The 26,666-nt window shown below is 56.5% G+C and overlaps 1 protein-coding gene across 6 annotated transcripts in view; it reads right to left on the bottom strand.

Annotated features, from left to right (window-relative positions):
• The window catches only part of TBC1D22A (TBC1 domain family member 22A), a 584,905-nt gene that overhangs the window by 189,612 nt on the left and 368,627 nt on the right, over positions 1-26,666 (bottom strand). For all 6 annotated transcript variants that reach the window (XR_004300946.1, XR_004300945.1, XR_004300943.1 and 3 more), the window contains exon 13: positions 5,885-6,098. The gene's annotated coding sequence lies outside the window, so the exon portion shown is untranslated. The remainder of the gene's footprint in view (positions 1-5,884; positions 6,099-26,666) is intronic.

The raw sequence follows: 26,666 nt of genomic DNA, 5'->3' as shown, positions 1-26,666 counted from the left end.
AGGGAGGAAGGGAGAGAGGAAGGAAGAAAGGAGGAAGGGAGGAAGAAGGGAGGGAAGGAGGAAGGAAGGAAGGAGGGAGGAAGGAAGGAGGGAGGAAGGAAGGAGGGAAGGAAGGAAGGAAGGAGGGAGGGAGGGAAGGAGGAAGGGAGGGAGGAAGGAAGAAGGGAGGGAGGAAGGAAGGAAGGAAGGAGGGAGGAAGGAAGGAGGGAGGGAAGGAAGGAAGGAGGGAGGGAAGGAAGGAAGAAGGGAGGGAAGGAAGGAAGGAGGGAGGGAAGGAGGAAGGAAGGAAGGAGGGAGGGAGGGAGGGAGGGAAGAAGGGAGGAAGGGAAGGAAGGAAGGAGGGAGGGAGGGAGGAAGGAGGGAGGGAGGGGGGAGGGAGGGGGAGGGAGGGAGGAAGAGAAGAAGGAAAGAGGGAGGGAGGGAAGAAGGGAGGAAAGAGGGGGGAAGGAGGGAGGGAGGGAGGAAGGAAAGAGGGAGGGAGGGAAGAAGGGAAGGAGGAAGGAAGGAGGGAGGGAAGGAAGGAAGGAGGGAGGGAGGGAGGAACTCCTCAGCGTCTCCCCCAACCACATGCCAATCCCCCTGCCTCTGTGTCCCGTAGCATCTTCTCCAAGAGCCCGCACCTCCCGGGGCGCACTCCGAGCAGACACGCTGAGCCCCCTCCCTCTCTCTACAAGGCCACTTTTCTGTTTTACTCACGTAAACACCTTCCCGCCTATGCCAGGCCAGGTGCAGGAGGCCTGCGGTGTCCACCCCAGCCGCCCAGGGGCACAGGGCTGTGGCCAAATGCCCACCTCTGTGAGAGGTGACAGGACCGTCCTGGGAGGTCCACAACACCCTGAGCTCACCCTCAGCAGGCCTGTCCTGAGCCCAGCCCGCTGTCCAAGCCGGGACCAGGCACACCGGGCTTGGTCCCAGGGTCCAGCAATATCGTCTTTGCATGACCATCCTCCCACTGTCCTGCCACGTCACCTAGTCCCACAATAGCAGTGACGCTTGGTCCCTGGATTCCTAACCACAGGCTAGACCTCATCCCCTTCATCCATCCATCTGCTGATGGACAAGTTGTTTCACATCTTGGCCTCTCTAAATGGCTACTGAACACAGCAGGGCAGACATCTCTTTGAGATCCTGATCAATGCTTCTGGGGAAATGCGTATACATGGGATTGCAGGATCATAGGGCGGTTCCATTTTTAATTTTTTAAGGAACCTCCGTACTGTTTTCCACAGTGGCTGCACCATTCCCACCAACGTGCAAAAGGTTCACACAGAGCTTCCAACTTCCCTACATCCTCGCCAACACCTAGGAAGATATGGCATTGAGATATTATGTATCCTGATGACTAAGTTTTACGACCCTGTTACATTTCGTGCCTGAGGTGCACGTCCCCTCACCCCCCGAATCCCAATCCCGGAGTAGCTCATCACCTTCCAGGCCCCATGATGTGTACACGTGTCGGGATCCCAGTCGGGGTGCAGAAACCCCAAGTGGGGGCTCCCTGCCGATGCTGTTTTCCCCTTTGGAGCACACTCAGGAGGACCACCAGCCCCCGTAGCCCCAGCGGCCCACAGCTTGGCTTGAAATTTACCACGGCCACTAAGCAGGAAGCTAATAACACAGTGTTGTGGGGCCGGGCCACTGGGGTCTTTGAAATCTCGACTCTTCCCTGCCGTGACTTAAGGAGACCCATGTCTCTCCGTTCCCACTTCCTGATTTCAGCCCGGGGAGAAGAATTAATTCTGTTGCTCCCTAACTGACTGCAGGTGGCTCCAATACCAAACACTGACACCACTCCCTCAATGACTAATTTCTTAAACCGGTTTCAGTCTTATTTGGAAGAAAAGAATAAGAAAATTAAAGCCGCAGGAAGATAACAACAGCAAAGAATAAGCAAAGCGTATCTACATAGGCAGTCAGGCCCCGGTCTGCACCGCGGAGAGGCTGGTGGGGCAGCGGACAGAATGAACGGTACCTGCCAGGAAAACTGTAGTAAATGGGAGCCATGCTGCGGGCCCAGGAGGCCGCCGCTGATAGACAGCCGTGCCCGGGTGCCCGGGTGCCCAGGGGGGGGTGGACGCAGATGCCGCCGGGGACCCTGCACAGGCCGAGGCCCAGCCACTGAGTCACGGCACCAGGCATCTAGAACATTCCGTGGCTGGTGGCAAGGCTGTGGGGATCCTGAGCTCCCGTCAGCCACCACCAGGGGACCCTGAAGGCCTGGTCTCCCGGGAGAGCCGTTCTCACTGGGCACAGCGCACGCTGTGGAGGGGACGCTGGGAGTTCCGAGCGCTCTGGGAAGTGGAGAGAAAGGGTGACAGTGGGGGTCCAGCAGGGACACAGTTTGCACCACTTCCTTACCACCTGGGGTCGGCTGTCCTGCGTGAGCACCGCTCAGAGCCCGCCGCACTGGCTGGTCCCGCAGGCTGGCGGTCCCGGGCTGCAGAGCCCTGCAGAGCCCTCTCCCCGCTGCCGCAAAGAGCCCCACCCAGGGGTGTCCGGGCCGGGCCTCAGCCCGCAGAGAGGAAACACCTGCCCGGGCCCTGGGGTGGGGCCAGGCCTGCAAGCCGCGGGAGAGGATCCGGATCTCATCCCCACTGGGGGCCTGGAACCCGCAGCGAGGGACACGGGAGGCCCGGCCAGCTGGGCACTTCCACTGATCTACTCCGAAAACGAGTCACACACTGAGGCAGAGGTGCCACCCACGCGGGGCAGGCGTTCCTGGGAAACTTCACTGGGGACAAAAGGAGAGGTTGGCCCCTCGGGCTGAGGGGCTCCAGACCACACGTCCAGGTTACAAAACTGTTACCAAAAGACTGAACCGCCTCGGCGCACACAAGGAAGGTACCTGCTTAAAATGAGCAAGCAAATGAGACCATGGCTCAGAGAGGCTGCATCCCTTGCCTGAGGCCACACAGCACGTGTGATCATGTCGAGTCGTGAACCCACGCCTGTCTGACTGCCGTGTGCCCAGCCACTCTTCACCAGGCATTGGCACTCTCGTTCCCTAAAGGCCCAGGTAGTAAATATTTCATGCTTTTGGGGCCACATTATTTCTGTCACAGCTCTGCCATTATAGGGTAAAAGTAGTAGAGACAGTATGCAATCGGAGGAACATGGGAAGGTTCCAATAAAACTTTATTAAGAAAATAGACCATGGGCGGTAGATGGCCAGCCCCCCTGCTCTACCCTCTTCTCCTACCATTTGCAGGCCTCTGAAAGTGCGTGGCATCTCTAGAGGGGTTCTGGCTTGGTTGGGGGGGGGGGGTGTGAAAAATAAAGCAGAGTCCAGAGGCATCAGGAGACAGACTAGAACAAGGGGCTACTTCCGCTTCCCTCTGAGAAGGGGCTATTTGAAGTGCCCTGGGGGAGAAGGGGGAGCAAAGGGCATACGGACAGATAAAATTGAGAGAAGACTTCAAGTACTGGTCAGAGCTCTTTCCATTGTATATGGCAGAATTCCAGGCCAAACTAGACTAAACAAACAACAGCCAGCACAAACACAGGATTCATTGGCTCCCATCTCTGGTACATTGAAGGTGTGGCATGGCTTCAGGAGTGGCTGGATCCAGCAGCTTGCTAGAAATCTGTCTCCTTTCTCCACCTGCTGGCTCCACTTTGCATCGTCCATCAGACTGTCTTTGCATCCCAGTGAGGCCGGCCACCAAAGCTCTGGACCTGCTTCATCCTTGCCAGTATTCTCAGTGAGGACAAGTGGGCCGTAACTGAAGTTTCGAAGAGCAAGGAAGCACTTCTCTCCCTCCTGCACTCCACCCAAACGCCAGTCAAGAGAAGTCCTGAGGTCCAAAGAAGAAGGAAGGAGGCAGCCCAGCCAACCGGCTGGAAGCCGCAGCAGAGCCGGGGGGCAAGCGGCTTAGCTGCCCTGGGGAAGGCAGGTTCCGACCTGCAGCTCAGAATCCAGAACCACGACACTCACAGCCAGCAACCGAGGCACCCAGGCACCTCCGGAACCAGAGATGAGGGGAAGGGTGACAAAAACGAAGAGGACTCAGCAAAAACTGTGTGGAGGGCAGCCAAACCCCCACCCCCCAGCACACTTGCACACCACCCCGGCGGCAGGTTGGAGGTTTACTCTCCACGAAGGAAAACAGATTGCGGAGGGGGCCCTTCTGGCAGGGCTGACAGGGTTGGGTGTTTGGTTTTGGCACGGGCTCTGGGGCGACCCGAACGCAGGACTCTGAATGCAGAAATCCCCACGCTGCCCAGGGGGCTGGCCACCAGCCCTGCTTCCTGGGGAAAGGAGCCTGGAAGAGCCACTCCAGGGAATCTGACCAGCCCAACGGGGGACGGCCCCTGAAACACAGCCCACCCGGACTGCCCTGCAGTGAGGCTCAGCCCTAACCAGCCCCACCTGCACTCAGACCTTCCAGGTGCTCCTTAGGCCCCCATTCCTAATTCTGAGCCGAGGGCCAAGGATTAGCAGATCACCCGCCTCCAGGACTGCGTGCAGATACCGAAGCCAAACACAGAAAAGATCCACAGGGAGCAAGCAAGGACTACAGAGGGAGAAGAGATTCCTGAACAACACCCTTAATATCCTTAGAGAAAGAAAATGTTACCTCCGTGAAATAAAGTCGGGAGCTCCAAAAAAGAAATGTAGGAGACGATATCATTTAAAAGGCATGAACATCTCCCAGGAAGGAAAGATCACGGACAAATTGCAAAGGCCACCTAGTGCCCCGCGCAACAGATGAGAGCCGGGTCCACAGCAACGCACATCCCCGGGAAATTGCAGAGCCTGAGAGTCTTCAGCCTTCCTTCCCAAAACAGGAAGAAACAGGTCACATACAAGGAATCAGAAAGCAAAATGGGTCCGCACACTTCCATGGAAGCCTGAAATCCAGAATATAGCAAAGGCAAGCTTCCAGATCCTCAGGAGAAATCCTTCCCAACTGGAATTCATTACCCAGGAGAACTACTGGTCAAGCAAGAGGGTAAAATAATGACCTCTGCAGATACACAAGGTCTCGATGCTTTAACTTCCTTGCACCATTCCTCAAGCAAGTCCCAGGAGATGATGCCACCAAAATTAAAGCATAAAAGGGAAGAGGAAGGGGAAGCAGGGGATCAATGCAGAGACCCCCCCCCCAGGAGGGGTGTGAAGGGAGGTGGGCATGGGGCATGGGGGGGATAGTACAGGCTGGAATGGCATGACCCGAGAGACAGACACGCTAGGATGGGCAGCACCAAGGGGCTCGCTGCTCTCCTGCCGTCCGGTAATGCGAGGACAGATGCTCTGGTGACACCGGCCGGAGTGGTGATCCGTGCTGGGCTTGGCCACGTACGGAAGGAGCCCTGTTTCCCCTCCAGACTCATCACCCTCCCTGCAGTTCTGAAACCATGAGACAACAATGGGCCACCCCGCAGCGGTTCCAGATGCCGTGAATGTGGGGAACCCCGGGCTCTCCAGACAGATCGTGCCCACTGATCTCCCCGAGAGGAACTTGCAAACCCCTGGGGGAGCTGAAGCCAGATAATGAGACTGGAGGCTGTTGGCTTGTCTTGTCCAGAACTGTCTGGCGGCACCATATGCCCTTGCTCATGCATCACGCCGTGCTGGCCTGCAGGTCGTCAGCTCTGCACAGCGGACCCTCCTGAACCATCCAGCAACACTCAGGAAAGACTGAGACAAGTCAGGCTCCTGCCTCCAGAGCCATGGGCTCCCTCCACCAGACCCCAGATACTCTAAACTTCCCCCAAAGCCACCCATTAAAGAAACCCTGGGCGCCACCCTGACTCCCACCCAGCCCGCAACCTGCGCCCAGCAAGACCAGTGCCCCAAGCAGCCAGGACGTGCGTCCCGCCCCCTCCCTCTGCGCCCCAGTTAGCGGCTTTGCTACCACCTCTGTTACCGGCACACGCTGACCTCAGGAGGAAGCACCAGGTTCGAGAAAAGCCTCAGTACTTGTCAGATTCTTCCCCTCGAGGCACGGACGCAGGAGATTCTCGCACAACCGTTTTATCCATCTAGATTGCGTTGCTCATCAGGCCCCCTTCCCCAGCGGTGCTGAGGGTCCATTGTCCCACTTGGCCTTGGGCAGCGTTCCGTGGTCACGAAGGTCCTCAGGGTGGCGAAGTGCCTGCAAGAGTGACAGAAGCTGGGGACCATCTGCAACATTAGGTCGCTCCTCGGACCTTCATGCATTTGTACCTGCGGGAGAATTCCATGTAACAATGCACGGTAGCCACTCTCTGGGAAGTGTGATGGTGACTGTCTCCGGTGAAATTAAATACCATAGGATTTTCCTTGTGTGAATGAGAACGTGTAACACCCACCCGCATTAGAATGATAAAACATTATAAGCAAAATTTCACAGAAATTTGGTTAATTTCCAAATCAATATATTTTATTGGCATGGGCGCCTGGGTGGCTCAGTCGGTTGAATGTCCAACTCTTGGTTTCGGCTCAGGTCATGATGTCAGGGTCGTGAGATTGAGCCCCCACGTCGGGCTCCGCGGTCAGCAGGGAGTCTGCTTGAGATTCTCTCCCTCTGCCCCTCCCCCTGCTCTAAAAAATAAAATTTTATTGACAATCCCAGCTGCTAGGGCCTTGGCAGATCAAAGTTTCTCCAAACTGAAATTAATTTTTAGAAACTATCTAAGAACTACAGTAACTCAGGAAAGGTTGTCTAATTTGTCACTACTGTCAATATGATGCAAATTATGTGAAAATCTTAATTATAACAACATAATTAGTGATATTGCTGAAATGAAGGCAAGAAAATAAATTTTATAGAATAAGCATATGATAATTTATAAATTATGCATGTTTTTGTTTTATTACTCATCCAGGCATTATTGGCCCATCAACAGAACACCCAGGCATATGCGATAATAATTAAATGCACTTCTCTTTGATATTTTGCCAGCTTTCAGTTAGCAAAATATAACCCACAATTTTATACATTTTTTTCAATTTTATTATGAAGGTATATTTGTCAAAGCAGGGGGCTGGAACATTTTTTATTTAACAGTTCGTTAACTTGATTTATAATTTATAAATATTTTGACATATGGTATGTGGGGCTGTGTTTCTATTATTGCTCCAAGCCCCACAAATGTTAGAGGTGGGCCGGGATGAGTCAGGGAGGGAGGAAGACAGAACTGGGAAGGAGCACAGAGAGGCCCCAAGGTGCTGGAATATTCCACTTCTCATCCAAGGGGTAGGTATGTAGGTGTGCATCGTACTACTTTTCTGTAAACTGTATTTATATTTTATGCATTCTTTTTCATGTGTGGTATCTAAGGCAGTAATAAACAAAATTAAAATTAGGTTGAAAGAAAGAATTTGCCCCATATACCACGCAGAGGTCATCTGTTTCCCAGACAAGGTCATATATAGGAAAGCACATTACAAACCGAAAGCCTGGCTTCGGTGCGGACTGTCCTTACTGTTTATCTGGCTCTGGCCCGGGCGGTTGAACACTATGAGCTCCACTGAGAATGAAAATCCTGTTGACATTTTCCTTACCAGAATTTTTAATAACACATTTCCCTTTGTACTGACTCCAAACACGAGGCTTGCCCATTTTGGAAAAAGTGGAATCTGATAATACAAAGCAAGGACCTGTCTCACTCCCGAGACAAAACCCCGGCAGAAACATTGGCACAGTTCAGCGTTTAAAAAAAAAAAAGACATGTCTATCTTTCCATCTGTAATTTTGTACGGTTGAGATCAGCGTCCAGATATCCCTTTTTACCCTGTTGGTTTTCTCATTTAATATGCTAGACGTTTCCCCGTGTTATTACAGACTCATTGTAAGCACCTTTGGCTTCGTGATTTACCTCATCATGAGCTCATTATAGGACACTCAGGGGTCTAGCACCTCACTCACAAGCTCATGAACACACTGTGTGCTTCCGGCGTCTCCGTGCCGACCTCCGGTGCTTTTCTTAGGGTCAATACCTAGAAATGGCCTTGAGGGTTTTTAAGATTCCTGATATACCTACTGGAGACGTTGACGCACATGTCGCTGACCTTCCCCTGTCACCCTGGTGTGCGGTATTAGTTGCTAAGTGGGTCTAAAGGCCATGTAGAGGCAGGCAGCCTTGAATCACATCTCGGCTTTGCAAAAACAATGTCGGGTGACCTCAGTGCAGTCACAAAGGGTCCCCGAGCCTCAATCTCTCACCTATAACAAAGATAGACTCCTGCGGCCAGGTACATACTCGGAAGGCTTACAAACAAGGTAGGTAAACACCTAGCCCAATGCCCAGCACACAGTAGGTGCTCAATAAATGGTGAGAACATTGAGATTTTTTTAAGTGCCTCTTTTCTAGTTACTCCAGAAGAATGTCCCAGGGCAGACTCTGACTGGCCAGCCTGAAGTGAAGTGCCCTTCTCTGAGCCAATCACGGTGGGCTCTGATGGGCCGGCGCTGGGTCTCTTGCTGGTCCTGGGAGGGGAGGTGGTGTGGGGTCGGCCGCGCCTGAACCATCAGAACCAAGAATCATGGGTCCCTAAGGAAGAGAGTCTGCTGCCAGAAGGGAGAAAGGGGCTGGACAACAGACATCCTCGGCATCTCTAAAGATGCTTTCTTGGGAAAAGGCTGGGGTCACAAGACCACGTGGGCATGGGAGAGACATCGCACTGTGTGTCTTCATACGGGGAGGAAAAAACAAAACAAAATAAGACAGCCATGAAGAAGTCCACGGTGACCAGGAGGGTTCTGAAGACCTGGAGGGAAGTGGAGCCCACTGACCTTGAAAACCTCCCCAACCTTGGAAGACAGAAACCACAGGCTGGTCTAGGAAAGGGGCGGGCTCACCGAGCTGAGGAGGCGGGGCTTCGTAGCCCAGGAAAGCCCAGGCTCCATCAGGGAGTCAGGGACGGAGCCCCCACTGCGAGGACCTACAAGCCCAGACCCCTCCTCTAAAAGGCTGCCCAGACCCCGTCACGGGCAAACGGTGCCGGCGCGAGACAAAGGCAGTGGAAGCAGACTTCACTCCGCGTGTTGCAGTGGAGGGGAGAGTCCGGCGTACACCGAGCTCATCGTCCATTTGTACGGAGGGGACCTGCGTTTCAAAGGGAGGATGAGGGCGGGGAGGCGTGGGAAGGGCGGTCCATGCGGAGCCCAACGGGGTCTGCTGAGCAGCCCTCATCCAGTTAGGCACCTACCTGCCCATGCAGCCTGTGAGTTCTCCTGGCTGTGGCCGGCCTGCATGGGCGGGCCCTGAAGGGGCCTTGAGCTGCTCTTCAGTGCCTGTGCTCACTCAAGTCTCTCGGGGGGGAGACAGAATGATTTATGCTGAGTCCGCAGTCCTTACAGGCCGAGGCCGAGGCCTAGTCGAGAGCAGGGCGCCAAGGAGTCTCTGCCGACCCCCAGATGCCCGTCTTCCTGTTGTGCTCCTCCATCGTGGGCACATCAGACCACGTTACAGCTGCTGGGGGCTTACCTAGGACCCCGGGAGGCCTCCCATCTCCACGTCCCTGGTGCCGGGTCGCGGCGTGATGGAGGCAAATTCTCGGCTAACTCAGCATGACTGGTGCCCCAATGATGGACAAGATGAGTCGGGCCAGCATGTGCATGGCTCCAAGCCCCTGACAGAGGACACGAAAGGCTCGGATGTCCAGACCCAAGTGCAGGCATTTTGATCCAGAAGATTTGGACCTAGAATTCTCGGGGACTGGTTTTTGTAAAGCTCCCTGACGATCCTGATGTTTAGAGGGACTGGAACCAGTGGCCCCGCACACGTCGATGCACCTGTCACAAACGATGCCCTCGGCACAGAAGACGGGCTTTCAGGAGACTCCCACCTGGGTCCCCGCTCCCACCTCCACCCCGGCCACCTGGGCCCAGGGGCCACAGAGCCCTCCCGGCCAGCAGGGAGGGGAGACTCCTTGGAGGCTAGGTCCTCTGACTGAGGTCAGTTTGGATGCAAATGCACAAAGGAAACCCCTCAGCTCGGTTGGCTCAAGCCCGCTCGGGCCTTCTAAGGCTCAGTCCCTGGAGGCCCACGGGGCCAGAGCAGGAGGAACTCTGGGCAGCAAAAACTGCCAACACTCGGCTGCTCACTTCCTCCCGCCGAGGGCAGGACCGTCTCTGGACGGCCCTGCAGCCCTGTTACAACACGGTCAGACTCAGCTTTGCCCGACCACTCCTTCCTGGAGCCACAAACCGTAGAAGGTAGGGCAGGAAGGGCCTTCAGGGTCTTCTCGCCCACCACCAGCTTCGACAGATGGGGAAACTGAGGCCCAGGTGGCGCGGGCCCTCCAGCCAGGACTCAGTTCGGGAGAGCCTATCCTGCTCCCCGGGGCCCATCTCCAAGAGTTTTTCCTTCCTTTCATCCAACATCCTGGCATGATCGTGAGGACAACTCAAGTTAGCATTCCCTTTAAGGCTTTGGTTTGAAAAACTGTAAAAAGGGGATGCTGGAATTTGCCCGTTTTGCCCATTCCTTGGCGGAGTCTCAAAGTCAAAATCAAAAGTCCGCCAACTTTAAAGACAGACAGAAGCCATCGGGGGAGAAAAGTGGACAGAGACGGCCAGGCTCCTGCTGGCCGCCGTGGGCACCGTGGGGCTGGTTCTGTGCGGCCAGGGGGCACCGCGGGCTCAGGCACGCGGGGCAAGTTCCATCCGCGTCCACGAAACACAGGGGAAGGAGGCCCGTGCCTGGCCGGCCTGGGGGCCATCGCGGTGGCCCCGGGGTTTTCGGATGGCGGGGCCGGGACGGCAGCAGAGCCCGTCCTCCCCTGGCAAACGCAGCCACCGCTACTCGCCACTGTCCATTATTTACACCTTGACAGTCACTCAGACTTGGAGCTGGCAGACTAATTTTATCTTAAATCTTTAGCCAGTGGAAATATATCAAAATGTAGCTTTTTACAACCAGACAGAGTGATAAAACAGAAGTTCTGTCCGTATTTGGGTCACGTCTGCTGATGCCACGCACCAGCGGCAGCCCCACGGTGCTGTCCACCCATCCGAGGGGCGGGACCTCGAGGGCCGGTGTTTGGGTCACGGCCGTGTCCCAGGCGCGTACGCAGCCCCTGGCCCAGAGCAATACTAGCCAATCAAACAAGCCATGACTTACCCAACACGTGCACCCATCACTCCTACTACGCGCTCGCCGCGGGGGACGCAACAACAGCGCGCAAAGCAACGGAGACCCTCCAGGCGAGCGCTCTTTGCCAAGGGGGCTGTGGTGTGGGGAGCAAGGGGAGCCCCTCATCCAGCCCTCGGGCGATCAAGGAGATTTTAACAAGAGGGACAGGCGAGTCCAGGAATACGCTCATTCAGCCACTCCGCAGATATTCATGGAGCACCCACCTTGTGCAGGAGATGTGAGCAGAGCTCAGATGGCTGAGCCCGGTCCCCGAGGAGCTGACAGCCCACGAGAATGGGACAAGCACGGGTGAGAGCCACGATGATGAACCAGGATGGGTCTAGGGCCTCTGGCTCCGGAAGGAAAGAACTACCCGGACTGGGCAGACAGCACAGTGTGCTGGACGGCAAGCCCCCTGGGTGAGAGGGGCAGCAGTGGACAGGCCCGACCGAGTCACACTGGGAGTGACCCTGGGGAGGGAGCCACGCAACCCGGTGGAGCAGGAAAGGCTCCTGGCCACCCCTCCTGAGAACCGACAGGGGACAGAACAGAGCAGGGCCCCCAGCATGGGGGAGGTGCTGGGTCTCCCTCCAGGCCAGACAGAGCAGGGCTGAGGCCTGGCAGCAGCAGAAGATGCTAGAACTCCAGCAGATGGAAGCCTGGCCCTTTGGGCCCCCGCCAAGCCCTTGTCCCAGCCAACAACCTGGAGGTGACAATGCCCAGTCCTTGGAAAGTTACTGCAACATTCACGTTCCCTTGTAGCCTTGCCACAGCCCTGAGCCATCAGCCCCCATCGTAGTTGAGAACCCAGGCTGGGGCAGCACGTGACTTGCCCACAGCCCTGGATAGTCCAGCTGACCCCCCGTTCCACTCAGCTCCAGTGCCCCCAGCCTCGCCTGGACATGGTTCCGGCTGGATGTCCCTTCATCAATCTCCTGTGGCTCAGACACAGATTTCTTATCCTATGGCCCTGGGGCCAGAAGTCCAAAGTGGGTCGGCAGGGCGCACATTCCTTCTGGAGGCTCAGGGGAAGGCCATTTCCTTGCCATTTCGAGCTCCTGGGGTCACCCACTTTCCTTGGTTTGAGACCCCACCTAAATGTGACCTGTGCTTCCATGGTCATCTCTCCCTCTGCCTCTGACCCTCCTGCCTCCTTCTAATGAGGGTCCTTGTGTTTACGTTGGGCCCACATGGGTGATCGATCCAGGATAATCCAGGGGTGATCCAAGGGGCCAAGGGGAACCCCCAGATTCCAACATCCAACGAGCTCAAAAATTGGACAGATTTTTCATAATTCATTTGGCAACAAAATCTCAGCTGCGTTCCCAGAAGATCACTTACATCCCCTTTGTTGACCACCTTAGTTTCAGCGATCAAGTTTTGCTACTGAGATGACAAATTGGATTTGGGGTACTTGCCCTGGACCCCAGCAGGGTTGGTAACTGTAATACGTGCTGTACTACCTTTCCAAAATCCAGAGGAGAAGATCTTTAATGGGAAACCTGCCTGGCCCGAGAGTTGGGGCTGGGGCATCCGAGACCTGCATTGTCACCCCCGTTACAGATGAAGACACTGAGGCCAAGAGGGGTTGACAACGTTCCTCACGGTGCAGGGTTGCCGGACAACACAGCAAGACATTCCCCTCTGCCCCCAAGCCTGCGCTCCTGACCCGGGCCTCTTTGTGCCTCAGCCCTGACTCTTAATGCCACACGACGCGTCCCCTGGCTTGCGAGTTGGGGGGCCTCGAGAACTCCCTGAGTGCCGTGCATTTGTGAAGACGACAGCAGGCTGCATTTCCAAGGGGACAGGGGCAGGACGATCAAGCTGACCTGTCCACGTGGGGTCCCGATTGCAGGATGTTACCGTGGCTCCTGAGGGCTGCGCAGGGTCCCGATCCCCGCAGCCTGTGCTCGGGGAGTGGAGCACTCTGGCCCCCAGGTGTGGCTGAAGTCTGTCGTGGGGCCGGGAGCAGGCTGGCTCATCTCTCACAGATTAGGTTAATTAAAAGCGGGATGGATGCTTGCCCGTGTTGGAGGCGATCATTAGACACTCAAAATGCTTGGGTACAAGGAAGTAATTGCACTTCACGAGACCCTTTTGCCATGAAGGTAGAATCAATCAATAATTAAATTAGAAGTGAAAATGAGGTGCTCAGGCCCACGGCTCACTGACTTCGCAGCCACTTAGTGAACCCACCACACGCTGAGGGCAGGGAGATGGGGGAGCCCAGCCACCAGAGTCCCCGAGTCTAGCCCAGCAGTGCCCGGATGGAGAGCGGGGCTCTCGGCAGCGCTTGGAAGGGCATCTCACACAGTTGAATCTAAAAGATTGGGAGTATGGTATCTTCTCAGTTTAAAGATTTTATTTATTTATTTTAGAGAGAGCATGAGCGTGCGAGCAGGGGAAGGAGCAGAGGGAGAGGGAGACAGCATCTCAAGCAGACGCCATGCTGAGCGCAGAGACTGATGCGGGGCTCGATCTCATGACCTGGGATCACAACCCGAGCGGAAATCAAGAGTCGGATGCTCAACCGACTGTGCCACCCTGGCGCCCCGTCTTCTCAGTTTCAAGACATAAAGACAAGCAGGAAAGGGGAATGTACAGCCGCTTCTGTTAAAGTCAAGGCACCCCAAGACCCAGTAGGCTGTGAACAGTGCGTGTTGGTTGCTCGGCGTCGGCAGGTGGGCGGGGGTGGCCCTGCTGACCCTGGCTGGTCTGCGCCCCCCTCGGAGGGGCCCAGAGTCTCCGGAAAGCCCCGTCCCCACCTTGGTTCTAATCCAGTGAGACTCGCTGCAGACCTCTGACCGAGACGACCAGAAGAGGACATTTGTGGTCACATGTCACGGTAACAGGACACTAACAATCATCCTCACTGTGAAACAGATTTTTGTGTCACAGCCCAATACACACACACGCACATCTACACACATACATACACATGTCCACACCCATACACACATGCACACATACACACATGCATCCACACACCACACACACAGACCACACACGTACATGTATCTACACACATGCACACGTACACATACACACACCACACAGACATCAGTACATATCTGCACACCACACGCACATACACACACATCTACACTCACCTACATACCTACATACCACACACACGTACCTACACGCATACACACACCACACACGTACCTACACGCATGCACACACCACACACACGTACCTACACGCATGCACACACCACACACACGTATCTACACGCATACACACACCACACACGTATCTATATGCATACACACACTACATACGTATCTACACGCATACACACATGTATCTACATGCATACACACACCACACACGTATCTACATGCATACACACATGTATCTACATGCATACACACACCACACACGTATCTACATGCATGCACACACCACACACACGTACTTACACCACACGTATCTACACGCATACACACATGTATCTACATGCATACACACACTACATACGTATCTACACGCATACACACATGTATCTACACGCATACACACACCACACACGTACCTACACGCATACACACACATGTGCACACACACCCCCCCACTGGAACAAAAGTTCTGCTACACAAATATACATGCTACGTGAGATGCACTTTGAAACGTCTGCCGTGCCTCATGAACGCACACCCGCGTGGCTCTGACCGCCGTCACTCAACACCACCAGCGGCTCGGCCACACGGCTGCTGAAGGAAGCGCCAGGCCACGCGCTGACCTGACGCCGGTGCCGTCACTCAGGGAGACTCTCCAGGGACTTTATTGGGCGACCTCGTCCCCGTGGCCTTGCCCTCCCGAGCCTCTTCTTGGTCCCTCTCTGTGACCAGCAAGGCTCTGCTCACAGGCTGCTCCCCGTGGCGGCAGGACCCTCCTGGGGGGGCCATCGCGGCCGCAGGACCCCCCCCAGCACCGCTGCGCCTGCCTGGTGCCAGGGCCTGGGCCGGGAGCGGGGGCAGTGGGTCCGCAGGGAGCAGATCCAGTCACCGGAGTCCCTCTGCGTCTGCGTGCGTGAGATTTGGGGCAGCGGCCAGGCCCGCAGCGCCGAGAACAGGCCACACTGCTGCCGCGGCGGCACCACGGGATGAGCCAGCTGGCCGCCCCGCAGCCCCAGCCGGGCCCCGGCGTCAGATCCTTCACGAACGCCTGGCGGGGGAGCTTCCGGAACCGGCGGCGGGCTCGGACTCTGGGCCCAAGGAGCTCTGGTGGCATCTAAGCACAGAGTGTGGTCGCGGGAAGCACAGAGCCACCGAGGCATAGAAACCGGCAGAAGTACTCAAGCCCGACCTGGACTCGGCTCTGACTGGGGATTCAGGTGGAGTGCGGCCCCCACGCTGCAGGCCGGGGTCCCCACTGGCCTCTGCGGGACCAGGCAAGGGGGCCCTTGAGAGACACACGTGCTCGCGCACACACACACACGTAACCCGACAAGCGCGGCTCCGTAGGGGAGAGATAAGGGCCACGGGCGCCCAGGCGAGGGACAACTAAGCTTTCTGGGGCCGGGGGGCCGGGCAGTGCAGAGGACGGGTCAGCTCGCCCACGGATGCCAGGGCCCTGAGCTGGGGGAGGAGGAGCAGGCCTCGACGCGGGCCCCGCCCAGCCCGAGAATCAGACTCCCAGGGATGGGCCAGCGAAGCTGCATCTCCGCCAAGTGCCGCGGGTGACTCCCATGCTCAGCCGGGCCAGGGGCCCACCAGCACGGACAGCCGGCCACACCTGCGGGCTGAGCCACCCCGGGCCCCCGCGGGGTCCTCTCCCCGCACGGCAGGACCGTGTGCCTGTCACCTGAGCTGGGGCCGGGCCGTGCTCCCCACTCACCAGCCACCTCAGGGCTCCGTCTTTGTCACACGTTGGTGGGACCTTGGGGGTGGGGGTGCTTCGCAGGACTCTAAGCTCCTGCTCCCCCCAGGAAGCCCCTCCCGCGTGCAAGGCCATAGCCCCGCCGAGGCCGGCGCCGTCCCCTGAAACATGGCTCTGCACCGCTGCCCGCCCATCCGTCCCCTCGAGGACAGGCTCCATTTGCACCAAAAATGGAAATGAGCCTTCCGAGGCGATTAGAATTTTTCAACAAGATGTGAGCCGGCATGGAAGGGGCATGATAAAATGTCTCTTCTCCCCAGCCCCGGGGCTGTGCGTGCCGCGTGCCCTCTCTGGAGGGCTGCGTGCGGGCGATCGCCAGCACAAGTCCTTCCGTCCGCACAGGCAGGGGTGAGGAGGCGAGGAGGCCGGGCGGCTCCAGGCCCCCCCATGCCCGCAAAGGCGCCCGGTGTCAAGTGCAGGCAAAGCTCCTGGGGCTGAGAAGGGGCCCAGCATGCACTGCCCCACCCCAGCTCCTCCGCCAGGGGGCGCTGCGACGGCGCTCGGCTCCCCGCTCCCCAGGCTTCATCACCTCCACCCAGCCAGCGGCTTCCTTCAGGGTCTATCAAAGTCGGCCCCTCTGTGATGGCCAGCTGGGTCCCAGGTGCACTGCTCCAGGTGGAGGTGGGCGGGACAAGTGCATCTTCCTCGTCTCTCGATCGCCAAGGTCATGGAGGTTTCTGTAAATCTCGCAGCACCTGCTACTTGAGCCCCTGTGTCCCTGGCGCTGGGCAGGCATCTGAAGACAACCGTGAACAAGAGTAACATGGTTTCTGTCCTCGTAGGAGCTCAGCAGGGATGGCCCAAGCTGGGAAGCACAGAGAAATGGTGGACACAGCCCCCAAGAGCCTGCTGAGAACCCAGGAATCAGGGTGATGCGATCCCAGCAGCCCAGCAGATCCACGGCCCCGGCTGCTGACCACGGGTGCTGGAGGTCACTGGCCCTGGGTCCCGTCCTGTCTGTCACCCTGATGAGCTAGGCTGGTTGCACCTAAAGGGCCAGTGGTGACTCAGACCGTCAGAGTGAACTTGGCTCTGCAGAGTCACCTGGACATGGGAATAATGGCCCTGTACCTGCTGGGAAGGCCCTCAGGGGCCGGGATGAATCAGACGGGCCTGCCCCAGGGAGCTGAGTCCAGAGGGCCAGGGTCCAGGTGAGCACCAGCTGCATGTCTGTGTCCTCTCAGGTCCAGGCGCTGAAGCATTCACCCCCTGAACGGCTGCATGTGGAGAGGGGCCTCTAAGGGGGCAATTCGGGTTAAATGAGGTCATGAGGGTGAGGCCCTGATCCAATAGGATCACTGTCCTTGTGAGAAGAGATACGGGAGCTTTCTCCGCCTCTCTCTCTCTCCTCGCCATGTGAAGAGGCAGCAAGAAGGGGGCCACCTGTAAGCTAGGAAGAGAGCTCTCACCAGGAACAGAACCAGCTGGGCTTGGGTCTGGGACTTCGGTCTCCAGAACCATGAGAAGTGTCTGCTATTTAAAGCCCCCCCACGCCCAGCCCGTGGCATCTTGTTACGGCGGCCTGAGCCGACTAAGATCAAGACTTAGGAGGAGGAGAACCAAGAGCGCATTCGAGGAAGGCTTCCTGGTGGAGGTGGTCCCTGAAATGAGACGTGAGGGATGCACTCAGGAAGGGGGTTTCTGGGAGAGCAAGTAACACAGGCAGAGGGTTGGAGGGCAAAGAGAACACGGCGCATGGGGAATGGCCGCTCCCTGGCACGTGAGTTAAGGAGGGGAGTGAGAGATGAGTCGGAACAGAAGGTGTCCCTTAATGCTGGATGTAAATTTGTTAGACAGCTGGGGAGCCACTGGGGCCTCCGGGGGAGGGTGGGGAGTGTCAAATTGGACACTGAACATTTGTGAAAAAAATGTGGCTTCATTAAAAAATCATGAGACCCTAAGTCAAAACAACCACAATATGTCATTTCACACCAAGGAAACAAAAAAGAAATGCAAGGATCTGATGATACCAAGTGTCGGGTAGGACGTGGAACAGCATCTCCGCTCTGCAGCTGGCCTTATCTGGTGACCTCGAAGACACTCACCTAGGTCACAGTGACACCCGGGGTGTATCCTGTGGGGACTCTCCCACAAGTGACCAGAATGCCCAGTTCCCAGTACAAAACCAAAAAACAAACCTAGAGTCGGCCAGAGGGCCGGTGGGTAGGAGAAAGGGCACCTTGGCCATTACGTCCTCGGGCGGGACCTGCTCCCGAGGGGGATGGAGGAACCACGGGCAGCACAGAATGCTGGCCCTCGGGAGCGCGGGCCAGGTCCGACACCACGACGGCCTTCTGCTCCACGTGCGTACCGTCCAAAATGTGCAAAACCATGTGAACCCCTGTAGACAGACACAGACTTGTGTTACCACTTAAGAGCAAAACAGGAGAACCATGGCTACAAAACCCTGGGGCAGAGGGTGCTTCCAGAGGACGCAGGGGACGGGGTCGAGGGGCCCCCCCAAGGCTGCAAAGGTAACACGGCATCTCCTAAGGTCATGGCTGTGGCCAGGGTGCAGGACTTGTCCGTGTCCTCTGCAGATAATTGATAAGTATTTTTAGTTTACTCAATATTTAATTTAGAAACAGCAACAAAGGAAAAGAAATAAGGGGGGAAATGACAGAAACATGGGGAGGGTAGAGAAAAGAAGGGGGCTCTTTAGCTACATCAGTATAAAAAGAGCCCGTTGGGTGAGTGTGTGGTGAGTGTGGACACGCACACACCGGGGAGGCCATCACCACCGGCAAGGTCCTGGGGAAATCCAACCAATCCAAGCCTCGGCTCCTCCGCGTCCCTATGGGACTTTTGTGTGTTTGTCTGTCATATGTTCTGTTTTGGGTTTGTTTTGGTTTGGCTTTTGGTTTTGATAAGAACGCTTAGGAGATCTACTCTCTTAACAAATTTGGATGCGTGGAGCCGTATTGCTATCCGTGGGCGCCGTACGGCAGAGCACCCCAGACTCGAGCCGCTATTGCTCCCCGGGTGTAAAGTGAGATTCGCAAAAATTTTATTAACAATACATTTTAAAAGATTTGACAATAATACAGAAAAACACACACACACAACACAGGGGCGCCTGGGTGGCTCGGGCAGTGGAGTGTCCAATTCTTGATTTCAGCTCAGGTCGTGATCTCGGGGCAGTGGGATCCAGCCTCGCGTGGGGCTCCGCGCTCAGCGGGGAGTCTGCTTGAGATTCTCTCCCTCTGCCCCTCCCACCGTTCGCACACTCTCTCACTCTTTCTTAAATAAATAAAATCTTTAAAAAAAACACACATGCAAAAAAAACTGCTCCACTTGCTGGTCACATGGTCTTCAGTAAGCGGCTTCTCTCTTTTTTTTTTAAGATTTTATTTATTAATTTGAGAGAGAGACAGAGAGAGACAGAGGCAGAGGGAGAAGCAGGCTCCCCACGGAGCAGGGAGCCCGATGCGGGGCTCGATCCCAGGACCCCGGGATCATGACCTGAGCCGAAGGCAGACGCTTAACCGACAGAGCCCCCCAGGTGCCCCAGTAAGTGGCTTCGCTTCTGCAGCCCCCATCTGCCCTTACAACACGGTAGCCTCGGCCTCACGGTGCTACTGAAATGTAAATTATGGACACGTATATGTTCGATGTTATACACATACATGTTCATGTGTGTGATTCAAGTGATAGGTTCATTGACCAGTAAATTAGTTTCATTATGTTGGTGGGCCTAAAATAGTTTTATTCAGAAGCTGTTCTTCAATTTTAAGAATGAAAATATATCTGTGTACATTAAAGCAAAATGCTGTAATTATTTTATTATCTAAACATGAAAACGTGAACATAAAATTATTCTTCTTGGTGCACGTTTACAAGCTGTGGTCATTTCACTTCCTGTACGTATGTCTTCACTTGAGCATCGGCGGTATTTGTCAGGGGAATGTATTTTGATTATTTTACATTTTTCCTATAATTGCATGTAATGGTCCTCGAATTGTATTTTTAAATTGTTAACATGCCAACTGCCTCTTCTTGATAGGGCATGATCTTTTTAATTTAGAAAATATGACCTCCACAGGAATAGAGGTCCTGGTAAGCTCCCAATAAATTCTGTTAAATAGAGAGCCCTTCCAATCCTAATACTTTGGCGCTGAAATGTATAAAGATTTCAGAAACGTGGTCATAGACACTGCCTTTTGCCTCCATATTCAGGGCACTTTTTTTTGGCGTAGTTTTTCATGATAAATTATGTCAAATACATCATCTTTAGTCTTGCCTCTTCTTAATATTTTTATTTTTATTTTATTTTTAAGCAATCTCTACTCCCCACGTGGGGCTCCAACTCAGGACCCGGAGATCCAGAGCCGCACACTCCACCCACCGAGCCAGCCGGACGCGCCTGTTTGTGATTCTTGAATGTGAATGTTTTATCAAATATAGATATGCTGCAGCACTCTAGGCTTTCCCCACCAGGTACCATCCCCGCCCACGTCGGGAATTCATCCAATGAAGCAAAGGAGCTTCATCTAAACTCTTCCCGTGTGTCAAGAGATGCCCACGCTTAAACAGGAATTTCAAATCACGACCCAGTGTCCTGAGCTTCACCAGGCAACACGTTCATTCCTCTCCTTTGCTTTTGGAGGGATGGACTTCAGTGTCTTCCTGCTTGCAAACTTTGGTTCCAGTAATTATAATTTGCACGGGCAGGGGAGAATAAAACCTGTCAATAACTGATATTTTGCAGCTTTCACCCACTAACTGCTTCCATTACAGATTTCCAATGGATTTTATACAACTGCGCCCAAAATTTAGAGGGTTTGTTCATGCAAAGTTTAGTACCATCACAGGACACGCAAGTTGATCTACCAAGTAATTGAGCCAAGGCTCCAACATTTCTCAAATCTGATTGACGAGAAAAACGAGGGAGAAAGGAAGCACCGCCACGCAGAAAAATTTAAACCGCAGGTTCTTTCATATCTAGCGTTAACGTCGTCACAAAGAAAGTGTGGTTTCCAGTTCTCCTGGGCACACACACAGCACTTGCAACTCTCCACAAGGACAGCTTCTGTGTAGGTTGGTCCACAACGTGGCTCCTTTGAGGCTCCACTGGGACCCGAGCGTGTTTCTGCGCTTCGTGCACAAAGAACCCGGTCTTTACCAGGACACCAGCCTCCTCCAAATAACACCGTTTCAGCAGCTGCGGAAGGAACTTCAAAAGCTTTACTTTGATTCCACAAATTAGATGAAAATGATCAAACTATCATTGGAACTAACTGATTTTCTCTTTGAAGCATCTGGTAAAAATGACATAAAACTGGGATAATTTGGTCCATTCCAAACTCTGCCAGCCATTCCTTCAAGGAAAGACGTGCTGCCCACGGCAGGGAGCGTGGCCACCGCCTGGCCACCGTGACCGGCCCCACGTGCCGCCCGCCCTGGGGAGCCCGCGTCGGGGACCAAGGGGTCGGAGGCTAAGGGAACCCAGGGGCAACGCCAGCCATGAACATTCCCGTCCCCGGCGCACTCTGAGGACTGCTGAGAGATCCTTTGAACGTTAAGGCAGGAGTTTGGGGTGCTATTGAGAATGGCGGTAACGACATGGTGCCAGCTGATCGACGACAGGACCACTCGCTGAGCCCTGCGAGCCCCCCACCGGCCCCCAAGTCATTTCTACCCTGCACGAGGACGCGGCCTCGCTGGGAACCTAGGGCCTGGGACTGGAGGCCACTGAGCTAGCAAGAGACAAGAGTCGGGGTTCAACCCAGGTCCGTCGGGAGTCTCATGGCCCCAGACTGCGCTACGGGGGGTGCGCAGGCCGCCAGGCAAGAAGGGGCAGGAAGGAAAGAATCTGTGAACCCACAGACCTGGTGGAGAATCCGGCACAGAAAGACCCGCACACCCAGGGGCCTCCGGTCTCTCCCCGCGGCCCCTGTCCGTGCCTGGGAGCAGCCTGCCCAGCCCAGGTTCTGCGGCCCCCACGAGGTGGGGACAACTCAGCCGGGGAGCCTGGGTTCGAGCCGAGACGGGACCGCCACGGGTGCCGAGCTTGGACGGGACGGCCCTGCGGGCCCCCCACCCTGCGGCGGGCGGAGGTCCTAAGGGGCGGCCAGCTGTCCCCTCGGGAGGAGGGCTCGCGCTCCGTAGGCCCGCGGCACCGGCCTGAGTGGGATACGGGACAAGCTGCAAAGCCAGAGGCTGCTTCTCACAGCCGCTTTGTAGTGTTTGAAGCACCCGTCTCTCATCTGGTCCGTGTCCCACCGCGTGCGACTGCGCACACGTGTCGTGTGTCCCCCGCCTGCGAGCGGCCTTCCCGGCTGCGGTGGCGCGGCCCGGACACGGCCTCACTGCTCGGCGCCCCCCCCGCCCCCGCTGCCCCGGCCCCGCGGTCCGCTCCGGCCGTAGACGCGCCTCCCCCTGAGCCCGAGGGGCCCCGGCGCCCCCATCTCCTGCGGGAACGGCGTCACTTCCCAGAAAGCAGTGTCTGAGCAGATCAAACCTCTGGGCGGCGGCGACAGGCGAGCGCGGCTGAGAGCTGAAAGCCGACGCATGATCAAGGCCCGGCTCCTCCTGACGGGCGCCCAGCGGGGAGCGAGGCCTCTCGTCCCCCTCATGTCAGACACTCCCGTCTGACCTCCCTGCTCTTCACGTGCTGCCGCCGCCTGCCCGGCACGATTTATCAAAAGCACCCGCAGATGCATCCGTCCGCACGGCCACCGGCCAGCCTGTCTCCCCGCGTGGGATCCCACATAACAGAGAGGCGCTCAGAGGCGAGGCCGGGCCTGGGGCCGAGGGGGCCGCCAGCAGAGGCGACCGGGGTGCTGAGGACCCCGCCTGTGCTGCGTGGGCCTCGCCTCAGGCCTCCTGCCGCGGGGCTGGACCCTCCCGCCTCTGCCCCGGGGCCGCGCGGCCCCCCTTCCGGAGACAAACAGCCTCCCTGCTCACCCCACCCTCCAGGTGAAGTCCAGCTCCTCAGCCCGGCCTCCAGCCCGCGGCCTCCAGGCCCAGGCCCCCCGGCGGCAGAACACACCAACACACCACACGGTGCCTTCCCCACGGGGCCTTTGAACACGCTGTTCCCTCTGGTGGGAAGGCCCTCCCTCCGCTTCTTACCCAACCCTAGGACCTGCCTTCAAAACTCAGGTCAAGCGTGTCCCCTCCTCCTGGAAGGCTCCTCTGCGCTCACGGCACCCGGCCCTGCCTTTCCAGGCTGCGTGTCCACATGTCCATCGGCCCGTCTCAACAGGAGCCACCAGCAGGCGGGGCCGGACCCACCCTGCAGAGCCCTGCCTGGGGACGTGGCCCCCACTGTGAAAGAGTAAATTCCTGCTGTGGTAAGCCCCCGGGGCTGAGTGCTTGGATGGCAGCCCCAGGAGACCACCCAGGGGTAACGTGTCCACCTGTACTGAGAACCAGGCACTCTCCCAAGGGCTGTGCGTCGAACGTCATTGAACGTTTACAACAGTTTCTGAAGAGCGGACAGTAGAACCCATAGTACAGACAGAGAAGCTGAGGCACAGAGAGGCTAAGTACCCTGGCAGAGGTCACACAGCCTAGTGAACGGCACCAGGTCGGAGCCGCCTCTGGCTGAGACTAGCCAGGCCCGGCCCCTGCCACGAGGAGCCCCAGGCCCCGCTGCACACAGGACGCGCACAGGAAAACAAGGAGGGTGCCCAGGCGGCGCGGAGCCCGGGGGCGGCCAGTGGTCAGGCTGCACCAGGGTGAGCCCAGCACCTGGAGCGGCCTAGAGGCTGCCCAGCAGGCCCAGATGCCCCGGGAGGAGGAGTCCTCCCAGAAACCGCTCACCCGGCGTCTCCTCCCCTCAGACGGAGCCTCCAAACGTCACTCGGAGGTGGCTCTGCCCCTCAGATCAGGAAAGGGAGAAGAGCCTTATCCCTTATCGCTGAGAGGGCCTGGCAAGGAGCAGGGGAGAGGGCCCGGCACCCGGGGAAGCTTCCAGAGCGGGGTCCCAGCACGGAGGAGTGAGGGGGCAGGCCTGAGGGCGCATTGTCACAGCCCTCCTTGGGGATGCAACTCAGACGTCCCCCAGGAAAACTGATCTCTCCCCCAGAACTTGGCCGGAAACTCCCTTCTGCCCTGAATTCTCGTGCGTCGGTTCCCGGGCTGGACGACAGGTGCCTTGTAGCCCAGAGCACAGCAGCTGCATCTCTGCTGAGAAACAGCAGGATCGTGTTTTAAAACAAGACGTGTTTTTTTTTTTTTTAATCTCCACTGCCTTCCCGCTATATCTGAGCCTCAGCATTCTCCTCTGCAAAATGGGGCTAATAATACTTCGCAGGAGGGTCGGGGTGTGTGTAACTAAAGGCCAGTGTGCACACACAGCCGAGTGCCTGGCGCCCAGCAATCCCCACTTGCCTCCCCATCCCCGAGGACCGCTGATGGAGGTCAGCCCTTGGGGAGCACTAACCACCCCCGGGGTTATTTTAAGCGTCCACCTGCATTAACGAAACTGGATCCTCACGACAACCCTGTGAAGGAAGCACCGTCTCCCCTTTTTATAGATGTGAGCCTGAGTCACCGTGGGCCCAATGGCAGAGCCAGGACTCACCCCCGGCCCCCACCCCGTGGGCCCTGCTGCCAAGGGAAAAGGAGTGCTCTTCATCTGGGCGACTCGGTGGTAACCCCTGGCCCTGTTCCTTCCAGCCGCTGATGTGCCTCCCTGTGCCTCAGTTTCTCTCCCATAAATGCCGACATCACCGTCCTCAGAGGGCTACCATGGGGATGCATCGGGAAGCAGGATGCCGAGGCCCCGGCTGGCCTAGATCCCCCTGCTCACGCTTCACTGCAGAGATTGGTTTGGATGATGTGTTTCGAGAGAAAACACTATTTTAGACAAGAAGGGGCCAGTCCATAATTGATGCCTTAGCAGCCGGGACCAGAACCTCATTAATTTGTGTATCCAGACTACATAAATATTCACCACCAATAAATCCAAATATGTTGGATGACTGCAGCTTGCTCAGAACCATTCTGTGCTCAACCCCCAGAAAGGCTTGCGCGGCCTGGTATGCTGCTACCAGCCCCAGCTCGTGGTTTGGGAACAGCACATGCATACCCCTCCTCCAGGAAGCCCTCCCTGCCCACTTCCTTCCCGAGACAAATCTTTGGTAAAGCACTCATCCCGACTCTGTGCCAGGTGCTGGGCCAAGGAAACCCGTTAGACATGGGACCTGCCCTAGGGGAGCCTCACTCTGGGGACAAACACACAGGGGGACAGCGGGCATGCATGGGGCTGCATGGTACACAGCCAGACACCGAATCTGGTGGGATCCTCAAAGCGGGAGCAACTAGGAGAGCTGGAGGGAGGACAAAGGAAGGGGGTGGAAGGGAGGGGGAGCAGAAGGGAGCAGAGGAGAAGAGGGGAGAGACCCCCGGTTGGGAGGAGGAGGGACTGAGACTTGGGCTTTGAGCACCAGCCCCTGCATCACACTGTACTGTGGTTCCTGCCCTGTGCTGGATGGTCTGGAGGGCAGGAACAGGGTCTTATTCACTCACTCACTCACTCATTCATTCACAGTGTTCACTGATCACCCACTGGGCACCAGGCACTGTTCTAGGTGCTTAATACACAGCACGAGCAAAGCAGGCAGGCCCGGCCCTTATGCCTGGAGCTCGTGTTCTGGCCCCCCTGCCCTGCCCCATGCAGATGGCCCAGAGATGCTCAGGAAGAAGAATCTGACCCAGCGGGCAAGGTGCTCTCATCCTCAACTGCTGGACGTTCCCTGCACGGTGCAGCCGAGGCTCAGAGTTGTAGGCCCGTGGGAATGAAGGCTCAACAGACCCTCTTCCTGCTCCACATGCAGAGCTCACGGGACGCTCGCCACGTTCTCATGGGACTGCACACACCTGGTGTTCCAAGTCGCCGTCAAACGATCGGACCATTGAGCAGATGCATTTTTGTTCAAAGAGAATAGTTAGTTAGGTTGACCAACGCCAGGCTAATGAGAAACACGGCACGTGAGCTTGAAACTCGCCCTTCTGATTCTCAAACGTAGTTTGTCCACTTGTAAAGTGACGTCCGCACGAGAGCCACCCCGCTGCCTAGCTGGGAGCTGGTTTGACTGTGGGGCAATGACTGAATGAGCCAACAAATGCGTCATCCGGCCCCACCACTGTGGTGTACAGAGGCCCGGACGTGGAAATCTTAACCAGAGTCACAGAGAATTTTTCACAAGAGTTGGATCCGGGCAAGTGTTCGGGTCACCTTCGCGACAGAGCCCGCGCTGCAGGGCCCGGGCGCAGCACAAGGCGGGACTCCAAGAAAGCGGACGCCCCGTCTGCGGTAACGTGAGCCTGCCCACACTCCCCTCCTGCAGAGCCCGCTCACCGGGACCTGCCCTGGCACGCCCTGTCGGGGTGACTGACCACACACCCGACCCACCCCTGCCGCAGGGGTCCTGGAGCCCCGTCGGGGCGCGTCGGGCTCTCAGGGGGGCTCTGCCAACCTCCCCACTCCCAAAGCTGGGGACCGCAGAAGGCTGTTTTTGTGAGCACAGCTCGCCCTTCCCGATGATCACTCTTTTTTTTAAGTTTAAACAGCCATAATTTTCCTTTTATGCCCTTGCATTTGTTTTCCAAGAAGATGATTACCCATTCATGGAGTATTAATGATCTATTAACACGGAAAGCTGGGAAGAGGGCTGAGTTGTGAGCGAATGCACATTTTTATTCAAATAAAGTCCATAGATTTTCGATTAAAATGCTCCACTTAGAATGGACTCTTAGTTACGGGCCCC

This window comes from Phoca vitulina, unplaced genomic scaffold (genome assembly GCF_004348235.1).
Source record: "Phoca vitulina isolate PV1807 unplaced genomic scaffold, GSC_HSeal_1.0 scaffold19, whole genome shotgun sequence".
In the NCBI taxonomy this organism is placed as follows: Eukaryota; Metazoa; Chordata; class Mammalia; order Carnivora; family Phocidae; genus Phoca; species Phoca vitulina.
This window is presented reverse-complemented; position numbering and strand designations above follow the sequence as displayed.